This window comes from Ursus arctos, unplaced genomic scaffold (assembly GCF_023065955.2).
Source record: "Ursus arctos isolate Adak ecotype North America unplaced genomic scaffold, UrsArc2.0 scaffold_26, whole genome shotgun sequence".
Classification (NCBI taxonomy): domain Eukaryota; kingdom Metazoa; phylum Chordata; class Mammalia; order Carnivora; family Ursidae; genus Ursus; species Ursus arctos.
The window spans coordinates 39,440,849-39,463,360 of NW_026622941.1; the positions used below are offsets into that span (position 1 = coordinate 39,440,849).

At 48.2% G+C, this 22,512-nt stretch overlaps 1 long non-coding RNA gene across 1 annotated transcript; it reads left to right on the forward strand.

Annotated features, from left to right (window-relative positions):
• Positions 1–1,184: 1,184 nt before the first annotated feature.
• LOC130544864 (uncharacterized) lies at positions 1,185–22,512 on the forward strand. Its single transcript, XR_008961544.1, has 4 exons — positions 1,185–1,538; positions 4,389–4,463; positions 4,942–5,109; positions 22,005–22,512. It is a non-coding gene; the product is annotated as an uncharacterized LOC130544864 (long non-coding RNA).

A 22,512-nucleotide genomic window follows, 5' to 3' on the forward strand; every position in this document is an offset into this window, starting at 1 on the left:
TCTCTGTCTGTCTGTCTGTCTCTGTCTCAAATGAATAAATAAAATCTCTAAAAATAAATTAATGAATAAATAAAGGATGTTTAAAAACCTTTCCCAGACCCAAAGGAACAGACCTCTAAGAGTGAGATTCCATGCTCACTCTAGATAGGAGAATGGAGGGTACTTTGAGAATACAGCCTAGCCTGTGTGCCTCTCGTCAAATTCTGTGGCATCCAGTCTAAATTACTGGGCTGAGGGCTCCAGGACTAAGTGTTGCATGATCCTCTACTCTTCTCCTGAGGTGCCCCTTCCTAAGGGAACCTCCTGAGTAGTAAGGTATCCAGGTACTACCACAGCCTCCACTCCCAGGCTCTCTGGAAGTTTCTTCCCCACTTCATCCCTGAGGCTTCATTTTCTGCCCTCGGATGATATTCGGTCTATAGAGTTTGTCCTCTTCTTGCCCTTTTTCAGCAGGCTGACAGCCGCTCTGAACTGCCCATAAGTAAGGTTTGGGAGAGTTCCAGGAAGAGCTGTAAGATCACAGACTGCCTCAACATGCAGTCCTTTCCCTCAGCCTGACCTTTCCCTCCTCTTCCTCACCCTCAGTCTCATCTGGACTCAGTTCTGGAGGCCTCTGTGGGGTTCCCATACATCCTCTTAACCCTTAACTCAGTTCCCTCCGATGGCAGCCCCCAATGGACCCCAAACCCAAAAGGCTTTAGCCCTCTCTCTCCCCCATGCTCTCCACCAGCCTCCCGCCGCCATATACACCCTCTCTACCAGCCACTCCAAAGAAACACTCAATGTAAGTGAAAACCGTTCGTGCCGTGCAAACAGCTTCCTCTGGCTTCTAACAAGATTGCTATTCCTGAGCTCCTCTGAGGGAGAATTTCTGGGAGCTTGTGCTAACATTCATTCTCCCCTGGGCGGCTGCGTCTCGGGGCAGGGCCGCGGAAAGCCTGAGCTGAGACAAAACAGCCCCCATCATGGCGGATTCTCCAGATGTGTCTGAAGATACTTTGCGAGTCACATGGTTATGAGTTGCGGTGGGAAAAGTGATGTGTGTGTGTATGTGTGTGTGTGAGGTCAGAAGGCAGCGTGGCAACCTGAATAGAGAACGGAGCCAAAGTTCAGCAGGTGTGGGTTTTGGACTCTGCTCTGCCTTTAACAAGCTGTTAGGATGTTTGCCTAAGTCACTTCCCTCTCTGGGCCCATTCCTTAAACGCAATGTGAGGGGTTTGGACTGGAGAAGGGGCCCTTAGCCTTTCTTTCTTTGTCTCTCTCTCTCTCTCTCTTTCTCTCTCTCTTATTTTACTTAGACTTCCTCCCCTAAGTTTGTTTAAACCTTATCCAAGTGTCTTTATTTAAAAATCCATAGCCAGAGTAAGAAACTTACAAGGTGGCTCTTTCCTATCAAGAAAGAGGTTATACTTGAAAACAAGGTTGTACTTGAAAACCTTATCCTAAGGTGGAAAAAGCTGGGCACAGAAGACTGCATATTGTCTGATTCCATTTGTGTGAAATGTTCAGAACAGACGGACTGAAGAAACAGCAGATAGGTGAGTGGCTACCTGGGGCCGTCAGGATCAGGGGAATGGGGAGTGCCTACTAATGGATTCGAGGTTTCTTGGGGGGGGTGATGCCAATCTTCTAAATTTGGTCAGCTGATGGTTGCACAATTCTGTGAATTTACTAAAAACCACTGAATTGTACAGTTTAAATTGGCAAATTGTATGATATGTGAATCATATCTTGATAGATCTGTTACTTTAAAAACTAAGGTTATAATTCCGAATCTTATTTATATAGTCTCCTTTAGCTTATTTTTTTAGAAGGCTTTTGTGCGTGTGTGGAAATGTTCAAACATTTTAAAAGGGAGAAAGAATAATAACAATGAACACTTATGCACCTGTCACCCAGCTTCAATAATTATCAACATAATCTTGCTCCATCTATCCCCCCACCCACTTCTCACCATTAGACCTCCTGTACTCGATGATTTTCCAACACATGTTAGACATCATACCGTTTAATCCATAGATATTTCAGTACTCATCTCTAAAAGGAGTGTGTTAACATAACCATAATACCATGGTCACAACTAAAAATAAGTAACTCACTCCTTAGTATCATCGAATAGCCAGTCAGTGTTAACATTTTCCCAGCTGCGTCACACATTAATCTAAAACAAGGCGCGCATGTTGAATTTGGTTGACACGGCTCGTAAATGTCTTTATTTCATAGGTTCTACCTCCCCCCTTTTTTTTCTTGTGATTTGTTTGTTGAAGAAAGCAAGTTGTTTGTTCTACAGTGTCTTCCAGATTTGGGATTTTGCTCATTCCATCTGCATGGTGCTGTTTACATGTAGTAAAGCTCCTTTACATATTAAATCTTATGCAAAATCCCAAAACACAAAAAAAGATGAAAAACCAAACTGCTCCGGTTGAATCAGAATGAGGGACTTGGAGCGGGGCTCAGTCAGCCTTCCCTCCCCTCTTGGGGTGCTTCCAAGGAACAAACTCTGGGCGACACCGTTTAAAACCCACTAGCCTGGGAGCCTGCTTCTTCCTCTCCCACTCCCCCTGCTTGTGTTCCCTCTCTCGCTGGCTGTCTCTATCTCTGTCAAATAAATAAAATCTTTAAAAAAAAAAAAACCCACTAGCCTGGGTAGCGTGTGTGTGTGTGTGTGTGTGTGTGTGTGTGTGTGTGTACCACATGGTCAAAGCTCAGAACTGCCCTATCTTTTTTTGGCTCCGATTACTCTGATAGATTCCTTATCTGGGACAGTGACATAACACACGAAGGTGTTCAGGGTGATGGCAAATTCAAGTTCACCCAGACTCTTACGAGAGGGCACACAAGCCCCAGCTTTCTCTGCCCTAGGGATTCTTACAAAGAGCTCCCAGGCAACCTGCCACCAGCATCCCCTACGAGTGTGGCAGAATGAGGCCCTTTCTCCCCTCCCCTTAATAGGACTCAGGTGCCCTGTTCCTTTAGTCTAAAGCCACCACGTCTCATGATCGCAAGGATCTCTGGCTCCGAGCACTGGGGAACCCTTGACCTTTGGGCATTTTAGCTGGAGCAGCCGCTGGAGCGCTAACCAAGTTTTAAAGACTCAGTGCTAGCCTTCAGAGGGTTTACAGCTATGAGGAGAAATAAAGCAAGAGCCCTTTGGGTAGTTAACACCCAGTGCAGTGGGAGTGATGAGGAGGGAGGGTTCAGATCTGGTTACATAATCTGGAAGGCGATGGAAGAGAGTCTTGATTCTTTTTTTAAGTTATTTATTTATTTATTTATTTATTTATTTATTTATTTGAGAGAGAGCGCGAGAGAGGGAGGAGCAGAGGGAGAGGGACAAGCAGACTCCCTGCTGAGCGCTGAGCCTGATGTGGGGATCCATCCCACGACCCTGAGATCATGACCTGAGCTGAAACCAAGAGTCTTAACTGAGTCCGACGTTTAACTGACTGAGCAACCCGGGTGGCCCCAGGGTCTCAAATCTGTTATAAGACTGGTGAGGGGAGAGTACAGATGCAGGAAAATGCTACGCGTGCCCAAGCACTGAAGAATCAATCCAATCGACTGGGAGGACGATTCAGGGCAGAACATGATAGGGAAGGAAATCTGACACGAAAGCATCATAAAATGGGGGCTGGCTCAGTCGGAGGAGCGTGTGTCCCTTGATGTAGGGGTCATGAGTTCGAGCCCTGTGTTGGGTGTAGAGATTATTTAAATAAATAAAACCTTTAAAAATTAAATAAATAAAATAACATAGAGTGCACTTAAAACCAAAATCTAGGCATCTGTACTTTAAAAATTACATAAAGTGTGCACCTGTATGTTGCTCCTGTCAACGCCCTCCAGCCAAAGACCAGCAACAGTGTTAGGGGAACAAAATTGGGCACAGGGATTCATTTCAACAAGGAGACCACACACCGCCGTGGAACTCTGGGCATCCGGGAAAAGGGCAATAGGAAGGACCTGGGATTTCGACTTATATTTGTTGATTTAGGGAGAGGTCAGGGAAGCGAGGGTTTGCTCTGTTATCGGAAAGCTGGGGAATTCTGTGATTGGGAAACGTAATACATCTTATGAGAAGAGGGGATGGGCCAAAAGTGGGGTGGGTAGAAGAAAGAGCAGCCACTGCCACGGGCTAGGATGGGGGTATTTGATCATAACTGTGGCTTGGACAATGTTTGGCTTTTGTCTGAGTTTGGGTGTGACTACAGGGAAGTGTTGTTCTTGACCTCGCATGGTCAGAGAGTGGTGTTGATGTTGGTATCCTGTGAAATTGTTTCTGTTCCCCGGGAGAAAACCAAAGCCAAGCTGTGAGTGCCAGGCCCATTCCTGGGGCTTTTCGCCTTCTCATGCTCTCCACTCCCCTTCCTGGGGGCTGGCTGTTGTTACAGGAGTTTGCTGAGACACTCGGAAAAAGGAGAATTTCCCAAGAAAACTTTCTGGAGGAAGCAGCACTGAGCTATGAGGTAAAACAAGAACCAGATGCTGAAAGGGGCGGGTGGGATTCCTGGTGGCTCAATCGGTGAAGCGTCTGCCTTCGACTCAGGTCATGATCCCGGGGGTCCTGGGATCAAGCCTCGAATCAGGCTCCCTGCTCAGCAGGGACCCTGCAGGGAGCCTGTATCTCCCTCTGCCACTCTCGTTCTCTAATAAATAAATAAAACTTTATTTATCATCTTTAAAAAAACAAAGGTGCTGAGATGGAGCCAGGGAATAGGGAATGTTCTGGGGGAATGGGGTGGCTTGGAAGCAAGAGATGGAGGTCTGGAAAGAGGACCTGGGAACGCATGTCTGCGTGTGTGAGTGAGGATGGGCACAGGAGGAGAAAAGACACACGCACAAAGCTCCGTGAGCTGGACTGGGATTTAGGAGGGAAGTATGGGATGGTGGAGTGTGGGGCAGCAGGGGAAACAGGGGAAGAAGTCTGTGTTCTGTCTGGTTCAGACTCGGCTGGAGGAACAGAAGAGCAGGCGGCGGCCGGAGGAAGCGCCGTGCAGCCGTGCCCAGGGCAGGCACTTGGAGCGGGAGAGCGATGAGACCACAGCGGTGCACCTGCCTGCCTTCTCTCACCATCACCAGGGCTCGGGGAGGACCGAGGTGACCACTTGCCGGGTGAGTAGTAGGGAGGCCTCATGCCGTGGGTGGCGGGGGCATCCACAGGGAGGAAAACACCTCAGAAACATGGGAGTGAGCTGGACAAGGGTGTGGACCCTAAGCCAGACCTACTCCCAAGTCCATCCTCCCACGTAGCAATTCCCTTGCCCTCCTCTGCCTTCTCTTGTCCTCCTTCTCACCGCCTCCCTGGGGAGCCCCTCCTGGGTTACTTGATCTGGTCCTTCTTGATCAGGCAAAGATGGACATAAGTATAACTACCCCCCAACGCTCCCCACAAATCTTGCCTGCAAAAGCGAGGCAAATATGTTTTGGCAGGAGAATGACTGCAAGGAGACTCCGTTTCTCTCTCTCTAAACGGCTAGATTGAAAACAAAACCAAAAAACTACATGGATCATGTCCATCCTGGCATAAGCCTTCCTATGGGGGCAGGTCCACTTTGAATAAAATCCAAATTCTTATCCTGGCTTCTAGAGCCATACATGACCTGCCCTGGACCTGCCCTTGCCCCCAGCTGGCCTCCTCCCCTGCAGTCTTCCTCTCTCCCACTATGCTCCAGCCATGCTGAACTTGGTTTGATTCCTCCAATAATGGCTTTCCAACTTTCTGTCGCCAAGTCACAGTTAGAAATAACATGTTAATCACAACCCAAAACATAGACACACTCATGCTTATATACATACCTATTATGTATATATACATATGGGTAGCCCACGGACACACAGACACACAGACACACTACATTTATATTGAAATCAAAAGTTTCCCAACGCATTCACTTTGGGAATTAAGCTCAGGCCTTTCACTGCTATCCCTGTGCCAGGAATGCCCTTCCTCTTGACTGTCCCCACTGGCCCCTTTTCATCCCCTATAGCTCAGGTTTAGTGTCTCTTACCCAGAGAGGTCACTTAGGCTAAAGAAGCCACCCGATCATTCTCTTTCATGTTCTCTGGCATTTGTCACTATATTTTCTGGTTTATGTTCTTTGTCGACTGACTTTTTTTATAGCTTGTCTCTCTCCTCCACTCTGACGAGGTGGGCCCTGTGGGAGAAGGGCCTTTTCCTCGCGGTTCCCCGCTGTTTCCCTGGGGCCTAGAACAGTGCCCGGAGCATAGCTGGTGCTCAATAACTACTCGGAGACCTGAAGGAATGACTCAGATCAATGCCCTTTCTCCCTTTGGGCCCCAGGCTTGTCATCTACAGAACTGGAACTCGGCCTTGCTCTCTGAGAGCCCTTCTGGTTGTACGTACAGTCAGTCTTCCAGGACACAGCCGAGAATGCACTCCAGACAGCCAGAGTCCAGCAGCAGGCAGGCCACATGCAAAACCCAAGTCCCGCACTTCCAGAGGCAGCACAGGTCAAGAGTGCAGGCTCAAGCCACGTGGGCTGCCTGCATCTGATCCTGACCCTCAGTCACTATCCTGTGACCTCGGGTAGGGGACTCAACCTCTTCCTGAGCTTTCTTTAGTATTACAGGCCATTACTGGCCTTACCTTGTGTTCTTTCTGGCCCTTTCTACGGGGTGCAAATCTTAAGCAAACTGGGAGTCTCCCCTCGGGCCGGCCTGCCACCTGCCCGGTGCGGTGCCACCCGCCTCCAGGGCACAGTTCGCAGGCTGAGAGAGCCTTGCGTCCGCGCTGGGCGGGTTGGGGCCCCGCGTCAGGTGCCCAGCACAGGCTATCTCGTGACCTTCGACAAGCCTCGACCTCTGGGAGCCTCCGCTTCCTCAGCCAGAACTTTGGATTTCCCGAGCCAGAGGTTTCAGCCACAGCCAGGGCGTTCTTCTGCTGGCCAGCCTGTCTCTCCAGCCCTTCCACTACCTCTTCCCTGGGGGAGAGTCAAGCGAGTTGCCGGAAAGGCCCGAAGGAAGGCTGTTCTTAGGAAGCCTGTCCTTCCCTCTTGGGTTTTGTGCAGATTGAGTAAGTCCCTTTCTCTGTCTCCCCAGGCTAGCTCTCAGCCCTTCCCACATCTCTCCTTCGCGCCTCCCTGTGTCACCCAGGTCTTCTGACACTGGTGTCCAGCTCCGTGACTCAGGCTGCCGTGGGCACTGAAGCGAGGGCTATACTGTCCGGGGTGGGGGTACCCTCAGGTCCGGGGAGTAACCGCTCCGACACTCAGGCCTCTGCTGCTGTGGGGCACTGCGCTCGGGGCTCTCCCGGCTTATTGCGCTGAGCTCTCTCCGCAGCTGTCCTAGGTAAACACTGTTTTCGTGATGATGAAGCCTCAACATAATTGGGGGTGGGGGTGCGGGTCCCCAGCTCCTCTGACTCCCCAGCTCCTCCTTTGAATCAGCGGGACAAGCCAAGAGCTGCCTGGATAGAGTTGCCTCTTCCGAAGGGAGAAAAGACGGTGACAGTGGGGGAAGTTTCCGGGAGGGAAACAGGATAAAAATATAACAAGGATAAAAGACCCAGAGGCGCGTACGGTTCAGAACTGTGTTACGATCTGCATTGATCAGTGCTGCAGGGGTGGAAGGGGCAGAGTGATGAAAGATGGGTGGGGTAAGTCTGGGAATTTTCAACAGAAGGTAAGGACGTAGCAGCGGGAGGGCAGAGTTCTAGACCGGTCAGGGAAAACAAGTGCCCCCACCCTCGTGCCTGCGAGGAACCGAACTATCAGGAAGGTGCTAGTGTGTGAACTGTGTTTATTTTTCCCTAAGTCTAAAAATACATTGCAAAGGAAGCACACACACACACAAACTAACCAGAAATGGGGAAAAGTGCTCACAGCCACAGCTGAGAAACCAGAGGCAGGAATTTCAGGAACTGGAATCTCAGTGACCGGAGCATGGAAATTCCAGCCCATGACGAGGCTCTTGAAAGCTGCCAGCTTCCGATTAGAGTCCTGAGAGCACTTTCCAGCAGCCTGGGGTGGGGCAGAGAGGGAATGGGGGGATGGGGGGGAGGGGGGGAAGGGGGGAGGATGGGGAAGGGGTTAATGCCTCCCGAGTTAAAAAACGTGCCACCTTGAGGGGGTATCAGTGTGGAGTGGATAAGCCTCGGGGTCTTCCGTTTCACCCTCTCTCATAGTAACAAAAACTCTAACAACAACCCCTTACTGAGCTCTCAGCAGATACCAACGATCTTGTGAAGTACCATCATCCCCCTTTACAGAGGAGGAATGCGAGGCACAGAGAGGTTGAGGAATTTGCCTAAGGTCTCACAGCTGGCAAATGGCCGAGCTAGGGACCATTTTGAGCTCACAGTCCCTTTTGTGGATCTGATGAAAGCCGTGTACCCAGTACCCAAGAAAAAGCTTGTAATGAACTTACGTACAATCTTTTACTTACGTTCCATTTCAGGGAGTTCAAAGAGCCCCTGAACCCATTCATGCCACAGTAGAAGCAATGGGATAGTAGGGTCAATGTTGAAGAATCGCCCACCCCATCCCCAACCAGTAAACAAAGCAAAAGTGTATATGGGTGAGGATGCCCACGACCCCTCAAAACCCCTGCTATCCTGGGACCTGGGGTTTGCCCTCGCTGGTTCGCGAGGTCTCCCCAGCCTGCTCTGGTGTGGCGTGGGGACAGGGGTGGCAGGTGGGAGGAGGCGGGCTGGGAAAGCTATAACGGTCTCTGCGGAGAAGGCAGAATTGTGCTGTACAGGAGGACAATGCTTCTCCTCACCCCCTCAGGGTATCCTTTTCGGGTAGAGATTTGGAACTGCCTGGACTAGAAGAGATGAAGGCCTCCTCCCTTAATTAAATGCCCAGGGGTTGCTATGGAAACCAGAGCTTCCAAATCCTGGCCAGACAATGGGGAGAGGAGCTGCCTCCAGCCTAGACAAGTGAAGCTTTAGGGGCCTCGCTGGGGACAAGAATGGGGGCCAGAGGGTGAGAAAAAGGGGGTGCCAGCAAGGAGCTCAGTCTCTCCTCTCCCTGGAACTGTGGGAAGGGGCCTCTCAGGAGCAAGGGGTCTGCCTGAGACAGAGAGGGGCAATGCTCCTGGAAAGGGAAGGGAGTGGGGGTGGGGTAGCAGGAGCCAGGCACTGCCCAGAACTGAACACCTCCTTTGTTCCCAGAGGAGAAAGCCAGCCAAGTTGGTAAACAAAGGGAAGAGGCCAGAGGGCAGACAGCTAAGTGATAAGGCCTGGGGCTGCGAAAGCTGAGTAATGGAGCCTGACAGAGGGAGGGGGATCTTGAGTCCCACTGAGACTGGTAGAAGGTTCGCGCATGTTGTCATACTGACACACACAGTCAGCAGAGCCACACGGGGCCCACAAAGACACACACTCTACAGAAGCAGTGTGTGCCGAAGCACGGGGGCCTTTGGTAACACGCAGACCCCCTACGCCTTTGTCCCCCTAGCCCCCCTCTGGAGTCCCCTTTTCGAAGCCATTCTTTGGAATGTCTCTTTAGGACAGCAGAGGACGGTCTTCACTGTAATCAGCTTGAACTCCCTCCCGCAGATGGGAAAGGGGCATGCTGGCTTTCGGGACATTGGCCTGTCACCTCAGTGGAAAGACCGCCATTTTGAAAACATGACAACATCTGCCCCTCATCAGCATTCACGTGCCAGGCCCTGTGCTGAAGGCCACAAACCATCTCTCCTTCATGCCCCCTCCAACTCTGTCAGGTAGAAACTACTGTCTTCCTTAGAGAGAGGAACCTGAGGGCAAGTTAGATAAAGCCAGCAGGTCTCACAACCATTAAGTGCAGAGCTCAGATTTAAACCTGGGTTTGTCTGACTAAAGCCTGTGTGCCTTACCACTTTCACCATCTTTGCTCCAAAAACCTCTTGGAAACTTCTCTGAGTAAGCCCACTCTGTTCTCATCCCTTCACTCTCCCACTCGGTGTTACCTAAATATTCTATGGAAGCAGTTCCCAATCCGTAAGCTGGTTATCTAAAGGGTTTATATATAACTTGGCTGTTTGGGAGCCAAACACATTTGTTCCCAGAGAAAAAGTATTAAATGGGTCCAGAAAGACCGTTTGACCCAGAACGGAGCTGACAATGGTCCATCTAGTCCAGGACTAGCCCGGGGCCCCAACCATCCCTAATAACATTGTTTCCTGGAGAAATACATCCCCAGTCACATCGGTGAGAAACAGCTCTCTTTTCTCACTTTCTCCTCTCTGTTCTCCCTTATCCTGCTGGACTTGTATTCCAGGTGGGGGTGGCTGGGGAGGATGATAATTCATAAATCAGCCTACATTCTGTGTGCTGACCAAAGGGGGTGTTTCTTGAGAAAGGGGAACAGGGTAGAGAAGGGCTAAGAAACCGAGCCTACCAAAACTGAAAGACCTGTTTAGCCGACACAGAGAAAGATCAAGGGCAGAAGGGGTGAGCATGACGGCTCTCTGTAACTCTGTAAAAGATTATCTTAATTGCATATAGTTCCAAAGGGCCGAACTAGGACCAAGAAGTAACAGGGGGTCCAATTTTCCTTTGATAAGGAAGACTATCGAACTATTAAATCTCTTCAAAAGTAGAATGGGCCTCTTGGTGAAATAGTGAGTTCTCTGTCACTGGGAGTATTCAAGGAGAAGGTAGAAGCATCCGACAAGTAGACCTCTGAGATCCCTCTAAATTCATGAACTCATTAAGCAAAACGTCATGGAATATCTCTATGTGCCCAGCGCTGTGCCGGGAGCAAGGTGTCCTGTGGAAAATAAGATGGGGTCCTTGCCTTCAACGAACTTAGAGTCTAATGGGAGAGTCAGGCATTAAACAAATAAACGATCAGATCTATAATTTCAAAAGATGACATAGGCGATAAAGGAAAATAATCGGATACTACTATGAGAGAATAAGAGAAGAAATCTAATCCAGAGACTGACTCACAGAGGGCCTCTCTGAAGAACCCAGAGTGAGGTTGAGATCAAGGATGGGTGGGGGTCAGCCTGGGAAAAGGGGGGTGAGGGAAGGTGTTTGTGTATGCTTGTCAGGGACGTGTCAGGGCAGAGGCAACAGCAAGTAAGAAGGCCCTGGGGCAGGAAAGAGCAGTGTGGTAAGAAAATTGTGAGTGAGGGGAGAATGAGAAGAGATGAAGTTCTCATTCTCCCACAAAGCAGGTGCTCCTCTCCGTGTCCTAGGAGCTGCAAGGGTGGGATTCTCGCCTGTCTTATGTGGGAGGCCCAGGTTCAAGTCTTTTTTTTTTTTTTTAAGATTTTATTTATTTATTTGACAGAGATAGAGACAGCCAGCGAGAGAGGGAACACAAGCAGGGGGAGTGGGAGAGGAAGAAGCAGGCTCATAGCGAAGGAGCCTGATGTGGGGCTCTATCCCATAACGCCAGGATCACGCCCTGAGCCGAAGGCAGACGCTTAACCGCTGTGCCACCCAGGCGCCCCCCAGGTTCAAGTCTTACCCCTTGTAACGGCCTTTCCTGTCAAGAGGAAGCGTAGTTGAGTGGTGAAGAGCAAAGACCCCAGAGCCAGCCTGGCTGCGTTCAGATGGCGGCTCTCTGTCCCTTATTTGATCTTGCCAAGTTACTAACTGCTCTGTGCCTCAGTTTCTCCATGTGTGAAATGAGGATAATGATCCGGCCTACCTCCTAGGAATGTTATGAGTTAACATTTATGAGATGTTTAGGACAGTGCCTGGCATGTCGTAAGCACAATAGGAGTGTTTGTTACGTGAAATAAATCACTGCCAATAAATCATTGCAACATCTTCTCTGTCTCATCCCATGCTCTCCCAGCACCCCCACCCCCACCGCCCGCCCCCAACCCCGGACCTCCAACCAGGGGCCAAGCCTTCTGCTCTCTCTCCTCCTCTGCTTTTCTAGCCATGGCTGTCTCTGGCCACAAGTCGGGTACTTTAAAAAGTAGGCAGGGGGCACCTGGGTGCTCAGTTGGTTAAGCGTCTGCCTTCGGCTCAGGTCATAATCCCGGAGTCCTGGGATCGAGCCCCATGTCAGGCTCTCTGCTCGGCAGGGAGCCTGCTTCTCCCTCTCCCTCTGCCCGCAGCTCCCCCTGCTTATGTGCGCACGTGCTCGTGCTCTCTGTCAAATAATAAATAAAATATAGAAAAAATAAAAAATAAATTAATAAATAAAAAGAAGGCAGAGCTGAGTTCACTCCAGCCCAGCCCTGGTCACCTAAAGAATAGATGGTATTTGTAATGGTAGGCTGCAGTCAAACCTAGGCACTCGTGACTCCTCCCTGCCTTTTCCCCAGGCAGCTGTTTTCAGAAGCTGAGGGTGTTCTGGGTACGCTGAACATATCACTGAGCCCCATTTCCTGGGCCCTGGGCCTGATCCCCAAGACTGAACTTAAAGCTCCTCCCACCTGCTCCCCTACTACCCTGTGTTCATTCCTAGTGTGGCATTGACTCTCCCACATTGTCACTGCCTGCTTTCTTATGTGTGGCCTTGAGGGCAGCAACTGTCCCCTGTTCTCTGTTGTACCCCTAAACTGGGGTGTCCCCCTCCAGCCTCATTTCTCTCCGGTCCCCCTGCTGGCATCTCTGAGCCAGCCACACAGGCCTGCTGTCAGCGTCTCAGCACTGCTGCGGGCCTTCCCATGTGCTCTTTTCCCTGCCCAAAGTCTTCTTCCCCGGCTCTTTGCCTGGCCAGCTCCTACTCCTTCTTCAGGTCTCAGCTCACCTGACACTCTTCCAGGAAGGCTTCAGTAAGGCTCCTGGTCTGCGCCAGGGGGTCTTCCAGCACCTGGAGTTCCCTGCTCTCTGTTAAGCAGCTCTTCACCTGTCTGCCACTAGCCTGCCACACCCAGGCAGGGCAGAGATCACATTTATTTCATTTGCTATTGGATCCTCAGTGCCCAGCACAGAGCCCAGAATAGACGGGAGTTTGTGCCCTGGGGCCCACGGATGAGCTTCCAAGGGTTCACAAGTCTCCCCAAACCATACGAAAATGTTTACGGATTTGTAGCGCATTCTTTCTAGGAGTCTGTATTTCTCATCATCATCTCGAAAAGACCTGTCACACCCCTCCCTCCTCCCCCCCGCAAAAGGTTAAGAACCTATAAGGCAGGCACCGGTAGACACCTGTTCTTGATTGCATCACCCATCCACGAACACGGGCGTTGATACGCGACCAACAGTTATTGAAGGGATGACTGTGCCTCCACCTCAAGGTTAGGGTGCTTTTAGGATTTTCAACGGATCGAGTCCAACCTCAGAAGAAACCTTTGCCAGTCCAGCCCCTAACTCTGTGGCCTTAAATACGCCTCCCCCAGTGGGGAAGACCAACGCTCCAGCGGCTCCCAGCCCCTGCCAGAACCGAGTGCCAGAACCGAGCGCCGGAACCGAGCCGCCGTCCCGAGTTCCACCCACTGCGCCTTTGCAGCCTGTCAGCTGAAAATAACCCTCGTGCGAGCAGGGGTGGCGGAGCCGAGGAAGGAGTCCGGCAGCGGCTTTGCGTGAGGGCGACTCTGCCCCCTGCCGGCTGCCTTCCTCCCCTTCAGCGCGGGCTCAAAGAATGAGGTCAGAGCAGGAAGGAGGGGAGCCAGGCAAGGGGGGGAGGCAGGGGGCGGCCCCCGCTGGGCAGTCTTTCCCGGCAAGAGGAGCCTTTATGTTCAATCAAGTCAGGGGCAGTAGCTTCTGCTTGGGACCCCCCACCGCTTCCCTTCCCAAGTGTCCTGTCTTCTCCCAAATTAGGAGTTTAGGGAGGGCGGAGGACGCGGTGGGGGTGGAGGTTCTTCTAGAACTCAAGGGCGGTCCAGTCACTCGAGGCACTTGGCTTTCTGCTGGATCCGTCTTTTTCCCTGGAGCTGGCTACTGCCGACACCTTGGGATCCTGAGCCAATTCTCCGCATCGCCTGCCTACACTTGGCGTGTGCTGTACCAGCCTCCCTGCGTCACCATGGAAACGGGAGCTTCTGCGTCCATCCCAGAGCTGATCTGTGAAGCTAGGAGAAGACTCTGGATTGGGGTGGAGGGTGGGGGGCACATAGGAAGGCCAAAGAGAGAACGTTCACAGAAATCGTGGAGACAAGGAGAGATATCGGGGTGGGGGGGTTATTCGAATACCTTGTACCCTGCGAAGAGAGGCACCTTCCTTGACAGGCCGTAAATGCAGTCCCCTCCTGGGCCACAGGTCGGTCCACACCGACAAACCCCTCCCCACCGGGCAGTCCCTCGTAGAGTGGTGAACTTAAGCGACTTCTTAACCCCCTAAGCATCACATTCCTCATCGGCAAATGTAAAATAAAAATAACAGCAGCACTTACTGCGCAGGGTCATTGCAAGAATCCAAGGAGGTGATGCATATACAACACTGAAAACGGTTCTTAGCACGTAGTGAGCACTCAGAAATACGGTTATTATTGTCCATGTCTATCTATCACTGTGTCTCTCTGGCTCAACCGGCAGCCCTTCCGTAATAATGCCTTAACACTTCACACTTGGCAAAGTGCTTTTACACACACTCTCTCATGTGTCCCACCTCAATCCTGAAAAAGAGAGAAGAGATTATTCTCTCCACTTGGCAGACAAAGATGCAGATTCGGAGTTGAAGCTTGTCTAACAGCTCAGCTCTAACCTGACGCTATAACTCAGGGTTCTAGAAAGCCTGAGTTCATGGCCCTATTCACTCACCTCCTTTCTGTGTCTCTGTGCCCAGCACGGTGCCACAGACAGTACCTCACTGTTGTCATTGTTGACACTGAGCCTGGAGCGAGAGTCTCGGGGAAGAGCTAATCCTGATATGTAGGCGTGGGGTTTGACCCTGAAGGAAGCAGAAAACTCTGAATTGAATCCATAATTTAAAACATTCCCACAAAAGGGGAGTGACTGCTAATGGTTTGGGGTTCTTTTGGGGGTGGCGAAAATGTTCCAAAATTGATTGTGGTGATGACTGCCCAACTCGGTGAATGTACTGAAAACCATTGAATTGCACATTTTCAGTGAGTGAATTGTATGATATGTGACTTACATCTCAATAAAGCTCTTATTGTAAAAATTCCCACAAATCAAATACCAGGCCCCGAAGTGGTACCAGTGAACACCAAATATTTAAGGGGAAAAACCAATTGAACACAAATTCTTCCAAATAATAGAGAGAAAGGCTACTCTCTCCAACTCATTTTATAAGGCAAGCATAATCTTGATACCAAAACTGAAGAAAACATTGTGAGAAAGGGAAATTAGACTCATGACCACAGATGCAAAGTCCTATAAGCAAGTCTTCTGTTTATAGTATAAACATTTATACTAGCCATTTATTTTCAAGATTTTATTTATTTATTATCAGATAGAGAGCACAAGCAGGGAGAGTGGCAGGCAGGGGGAGAAACAGGCTCCTCACCGAGCAGGGAGCCCAACGTGGGACTCGAGCCCAGGACCCTGGGATCATGACCTGACCTAAAGACAGACGTTTAACCGACTGAGCCACCCAGGCGTCCCTATACAAGCCATTTATAAAAAGAATAATATATAATGATTATGTTCACCTCAGTCAAAAAATGAAGTTATCTTAACATCTGAAAATCAGTGTAATTCACTGTACAAACAAACATTGAGAAAAATGAAATAATTATGTCCACATATATGGACACTTGATTTATGACAAAGGAGACAATGCAGAGCAATAAATGCAGAAAACTGTTTAGGACAATTCAATATCCATTCATGATTTAAAATGGTCAAATCTAATAAACTAAGGAATAAATGAAAAGTTTCTTCCTTTGGCACAGAATAATTTCAAAATCCCCACGACCAAACATCACACACTTTGCAGGGAAATGTTGAAAGTTTTCCCTTGGAGAGCAACAACAAAATGCTCCCTATCATTTTTCTATTCAATTTTGCTTGACATTGACCTGGAGGTCTTAACCAATGCAGGAAGGCCGGAAAAGGGAATAAAAGATTTAAGGAAAAGAAGAAATAACCTTGTCATTATTCACAGATGATATAATTATGATATAGAAAATCTAGAGAAACCTACAAATAAATTATAAGAATTAAGAGGGTCAGTTTAGCAATATTGCTGAATACAAGATCAATTTCCAAAAATCAATGTTTCATATAAATCAATATGTCAGCAACAAACAGAAAAAGTAAGTTATAAAAGATACCATTTACATTTGAATTAGAAATATCAAATATCTAAGAATAATTCTAACAAAATACGTTCAAGACTTTTAATAGGAAACCTCTATAACAATATTAAGAGAAATTAAGGAAGACCTAAAGAAATGGACATATCATGTCCATGAATTGGAAGACTCAATATTATAAAGATGGCATTTCTCCCCCAACTTATCTAGAGATTTCCTGCAATCCCTCATAAAATACCTACAGGATTTTTTAATGGAAACCGACAAGCTGATTTATCATTTTATTTTATTTTTTATTTTTTTAAAAGATTTTATTTATTTATTTAACACAGATAGAGACAGCCAGCGAGAGAGGGAACACAAGCAGGGGGAGTGGGAGAAGCAGGCTCATAGCGGAGGAGCCTGATGCGGGGCTCGATCCCATAACGCCAGGATCATGCCCTGAGCGGAAGGCAGACGCTTAACCGCTGTGCCACCCAAGCGCCCCTGATTTATAATTTTAGATAGAGATTCAAAAGGCCAAGAATAACCAAGATACTCTTCAAGAAAAAGATGTGAGTTCCTGGTGTAGCATATATGAAGACTTACAACAAAGCTATAAGGATTAAGACAATGTGGTCTTGGTACGGGAATGAAGAAACAGGCCAACAGAATAGAATAAATAACTGAAACACAAACTCACCTGCATATGAACATTTGGTGTATGACAAAGGGGACAGTGCAGAGCAGTGAGGAAATATCCCTGAGGCATATAGAAAATTACAATATACAAAAATCAACTTCAGGGGCGCCTGGGTGGCACAGCGGTTAAGCGTCTGCCTTCGGCTCAGGGCGTGATCCAGGCGATCTGGGATCGAGCCCCACATCAGGCTCCTCTGCTGAGAGCCTGTTTCTTCCTCTCCCACTCCCCCTGCTTGTGTTCCCTCTCTCGCTGGCTGTCTCTATCTCTGTCAAATAAATAAATAAAATCTTTAAAAAAAAAAATCAACTTCAGGCGAATTACAGACATAAATATAAAAGGCAGAAAAATAAAGCCTCTAGAAAATGAGGCAGGAAACTATCTTGACAATCTTAGGATAAGGAAAGAAATCTTTTTTTTTTTTTAAGATTTTCTTTATTTATTTGAGAGAGAGAGCACAAGTGGGGGGAAGGACACAGGGAGAGGGGCAGGCAGACTCCCCGCAGCCGGGAGCTCCACTATGGACAGACGCCGGGCTCCATCCGATCCGAGCAAAAGACATTTTGCTTAACCGCTTAACCGACTGAGCCACCCAAGCACCCTGGGAAAGACATCTGGAACAGTATACGAAAGGAAATGATAAGCCTATAGAAAAAGACTGATACATTTGCCCACATTAAATTTTTAAAATCTTCTGTCGGCCAGAAACAAGCAAAGCGTAATTAAAATGTGAAAAGGAACAATGTTAATAATATGGTATGTGAATTAAATTTTGTAAAAAGGAAAAGAAAGGGCACAGAGAAATGTATAGAAGCGTTGAATCACTGTATTGTACACCTGACCTAATATGACACCGTATGTTAACTATATTTGGATAAAAAAGGAAACGAAAGTGAAAACTTAAGCCACAAAGTAGAACACATTTGGAACACGTACACTGATAAAGGACCTACCGCCAGCACATAAAATGAAGTTTCACAAATCAATAAGACAAAGGCATAAAACCTGATATAAAAATGAGCGAGAAATTTGAATGGACGCACCGCAAAATAGGACGCCCAGATGGCAAATAAACATTGGAAATGGCGTTTGACTTCATTAATCATTAAGAAAATACACACCCCCCAGAAACACTCAAATTAAAAAGATTGAAAATAACAAGTGGGGGGAGGATGTGAAGCACCAGGAACTCTCATACACTGCTGGTGGGTGTAGACACTGACACAACCACTTTGGAAAATAGCTCAGGCTATGCTGATGGAGTTTCATATGCGCGCACAGTCTGTGAACCAGGACCGTACACACCCATAGAAATACATGCACATGAGCCCCCAGGGAGCGTGTCCAAGAATATTCACTGCCCATGATTCGTGATAGCTCTAAACGGGAAACTATCCAAAGGTGCACTGACAGAAGAATAGTAGGAGGGGCTCCTGGGTGGCTCAGATGCTTGAGCGACTGCCTTCAGCTCAGGTCATGACCCCGGGATTCTGGGATAGAGCCCCACATCGGGCTCCCTGCTCAGAGGGGAGTCTGCTTCTCCCTCTCCTCTGCCCTTCGCCCTTTCCCCTTCTCCTTTCCCCTTCCCCCTGCTCATGCTCTCTCTAGCTCTCAAATAAGTGAATAAAATCTTAAAATAAAAAAAAGGAGAGAAGGGGCGCCTGGGTGGCACAGCGGTTAAGCGTCTGCCTTCGGCTCAGGGCGTGATCCTGGCGTTATGGGATCGAACCCCACATCAGGCTCCTCTGCTATGAGCCTGCTTCTTCCTTTCCCACTCCCGCTGCTTGTGTTCCCTCTCTCGCTGGCTGTCTCTATCTCTGTCAAATAAATAAATAAAATCTTTAAAAAAAAAAACCAAAAAAAGGTAAGTAATATATAAATAATACAAGCATATTGATTTTATTTATTCACACTTCAATAAAAGGCAATACCAAACTACAGTCCGTTGACTACTGATCTTGGGACTTCTCAGCCCCCATAAGCACAGGAGTCAACTTCCTATAACAAATCTATCATCTATCTATCTATCTATCTATCTATCTATCTATCTATCTATCTATCTTATCTATCTCTTATCAGTTCTGTTTCCCTGGAGAACCCTGACTACTACAGATTTTGGTTGGTACTAGGAGTGGTTCTAGGTAAACAGAGCTTTAAAGGTGAGTTTTCTGAATTGGTTCCGGGGTTTCTGGAATTGACTCTCTAATCTGATTCGATATAAAGACACAATTTTATTTCCAGTGATAAAGGGAGCGCTGATTGTCCATGGCATGATCTGGCTAGAGAGGTCTGCAAAATATCACCATTGGATGGTCTTAACCACTTATAAGAAGCAAGGACCTGGGTGGCTGTGTATATGATACGCTAACATTTTGGGCAAACTAACAAAAATAATGCGATCAGCTGCTTGTTTCGATTGTTACTGAACAAACAAGGAAAGAAAAGGAAGAGCTTAGAGATTCAGATTCTGAACTCAAGCGCCACATAAATGACCTCAAAGCTACTACGTGTGTCCTCAAAGAGCCCCCGTGTCCTATGGCTGCAGGGTGGACACTGCTGAAAGCCGAACATAGAATGTCATCCTGCTGAATCACAACACAGGCTGAACTCCCGGTCTCCCAGGGTGTCTACTTCTAAAGCAGGGCAGTGGCTGGCAAGGGATGGGATCTTGAAAGCTGAAATGGGGATACATGGGAAGACCCTGATGAAGGTGTGGACATTGAGCCCCTACATTCTAACAAGTCTTTACCAGGAGAAAAGGCCTCCCTACCCCCTGTGGCATTGGCCTTCTTACCCCCCATCTGAGGGAACTGACCTTGCATTGCCTGAGGACAGAGTATTGGCTTCCCCTGAGGCAGCTGCCATGCAAGACAAGGCCTAGTCTCCTCAGGACCCACACCCACCAGCCCTCTTTGCTTTAGAGTTATAACTAGACTCAGGTCCCAGCGGGCCCCTAAAGGGGAGGTGCAAAGTGTGACCTGGGAGAGGTGTACTCCACTCCAAGAACTACTTGAGTATTCTAACTGATACTGACAGAAATTTAGAGAACATGTGTGAAAATGGATATGAAGGGTCTGGGGTAATGACGGAAGAAACATAAAGTTGGATCTGGCTCAATTTATTGACATGAGCTCATTAAGCACAGATTCTGCAATTAATATTGCATCCTGGGGGTTAGAAGGGATTTTAACAGTTTGATGGGTTGGCTGAAACATGGACCAAAAGCTGATCCACATTGAGCAAGCTGGATACGCCAGCCCTGACTTGGTTTATGGTAGAGAAAGGGATGCAAAGGGTTAGGGGAACTGGAATGTTAGAGTGGAGTTGTCATTTAAGATCTCCTCACACACATCGGGAAGGTTCAGATGACATATGTCACCATGAGTGCAGGGCAGGGGCAGTGGGGAGTTGGGAGGGGAGCTTCAGCATCCTTATAGAGCTTGGTGATTGCTCTTCTCTATAGGCCAGACCTTAATGATGGGAACTGCAGGTGCTGAATTGGTAAAACGAAATGCAATGGGAGTAATTGGATCCCAGGGTGGCAGACGCCAAGTGGTCATACCCAACCACCAAAGGCGATGTGGGAGTAGTTGCCATAAGGGACAGCAGAGTCAAAGCAGAAATTAGAACACCCTGACTTGGGGCCCCTGGCTGGCTCAGTCAGAAGAGCATGCAACTCTTGATCTCAGGCTTGTGAGTTTGAGCACTGTGTTGGGTGTAGAGATTAACAAAAAAAACCTAATAAACTTCAAAAAAAAAAAAAAACCCCACAACAGTGTGACTTACAAAGACTTATGCCATTGGCTAGTTGATTATGGTGACATAGAAGTGAGATAGATAAGAAGCCTACGAAGTTCTCACTTGGTCTATACAAACAGAAAAGTTCTAGATCAAGTGAACAAAATTCTAACCTTAATCATAAAAACAGAGTTTCCAGACTTGAGCCAGTTGATAGACCAGTACCCCCTGAATGAAGGGGAGGTTGGGTCCTCTTAAGGGAGGACCCCAGGACACTGCCAAAGATCTATATTGTTAATCTTTGTCCTGGCCTCCCCCCCCCAACCAATGGCCTTTTATCAGAGTAACTGTGCACTGGGGGAAAGGAAATCATCAGACTTTGGGGGGACTATTGGACACTGGCTATGAACAGACACAAATTCCAGGAGACCCAAAATGTCACTGTGGCCCACCAGTGAGACTTGGGGTTTACAGAGGTCAGGTGATCATGGAGTTTAAGCTCAAGTCCATCTCACAGTTGGGAAATGGGTCCTTGAACCCATCTTATGGTCAATTTCCCAGCTTTGGACACATAACTGGAACAGATGCACTCAGCAGCTGCCAGAATCCCCACTTTGGTTCCCTGACCTGTGAAGTATAGGGAAAGACCAAGTGGAAGTGACTAGAACTGCCTTTTCCTAGGAAAATAGTAGAAAATACACCAAAAGCAATACCACACTCCTGGAGGGATTGAAGAAATTAGTGCCATCAACGATTTGAAAGGTGCATGGGTGGTGATACCTACCACATTCCTGTTCAACTCATCTATTTGGTCTGTGCAGAAGACAGATGGATCTTGGAGAATGACGGTGGATTATCATAAGCTTTACCAGGTGGTGACTCCATTTGGTGACTGTTGTGCCAGATGTGGTTTCATTGCTTGAACAAATTAACATGTCCTCTGGTACGTGGTGTGCAGCTGTTGATCTGGCAAATGCATTTTTCTCCATCCCTGTCAATGAGGACCACCAGGAGTAGCTGGCTTTCAGTTGGCAAGGCCAGCAATACACCTTCACACTCTTACCTCCAGGATATACCAACTCTCCAGCCCTATATCATCATTTAGTTCACAAGAATCTTGATCACCTTTTGTTGGAAAAGCCAATCTCATGCCTGCCATTTTTCCACCCCTGCTCAGCCACGTTAAGAATGGATCTTGGGGCTGGAACACTTTCTTACCAAGAGATAAACAGCCCACCCAGCCTGTGCTAGACTTACCACCTTGTGTGGGAATATCTTTGCCTGTTTCATGCTCAATGTGTACCCCTTTGTTCTGCCTAAGTGTGAGCATCCACAGTCCTCAGGCGTGCCCCCGGCTATGTCAGGCTCCATGGGTGAGGGGGAGACATCCTTCTACTGTGGCATCAGAGGGGTGCCTGTCAACTGCCCTGCATTGGCTTCCAGGAGCCACCTGCTGGCCATGGGGGACCAATGCCCATGACTGAAGCTGATCTTGTTCTATCTCTTCTCTATGCAGAAGCAGCATTGTTTCATCCAGGGCTTGACTGCATTGACTGCATTGTGTTTTCCTTGGTGACTCTGACACCGCGATGTGCTGGGCAGAAGTGTTGGGATTTCTATTTCCGGTGACTGGTGCTGTGATGATCTTTGCTATCCTCCATGTAGTTGGAACCTTCCCTTGACACTTAAGCATGAGTTCTGGTTAACATCTTTCCCTTCCGCAAGATATCACACTTGTCCATTACATTGACGACATCATACTAATTGGATGTAGTGAGAAAGAAGTAGAACTACTCTAGACTTATTAGTAAGACATTTGTATGTCAGGGACGCCTGGGTGGCTCAGTCGGTTAAGCATCTGCCTTCAGCTCAGGTGATGATCTCAGGGCCCTCGGATCGAGTTCTGCACTGGGCTCCTTGCTCAGTGGGGAGCCTGCTTCTCCCTCTGCCTGTCGCTCCCCCTGCTGTGCTCTCGCTCTGTCAAATAAATAAAATCTTAAAGAAAAAAAAAAGACATTTGTATG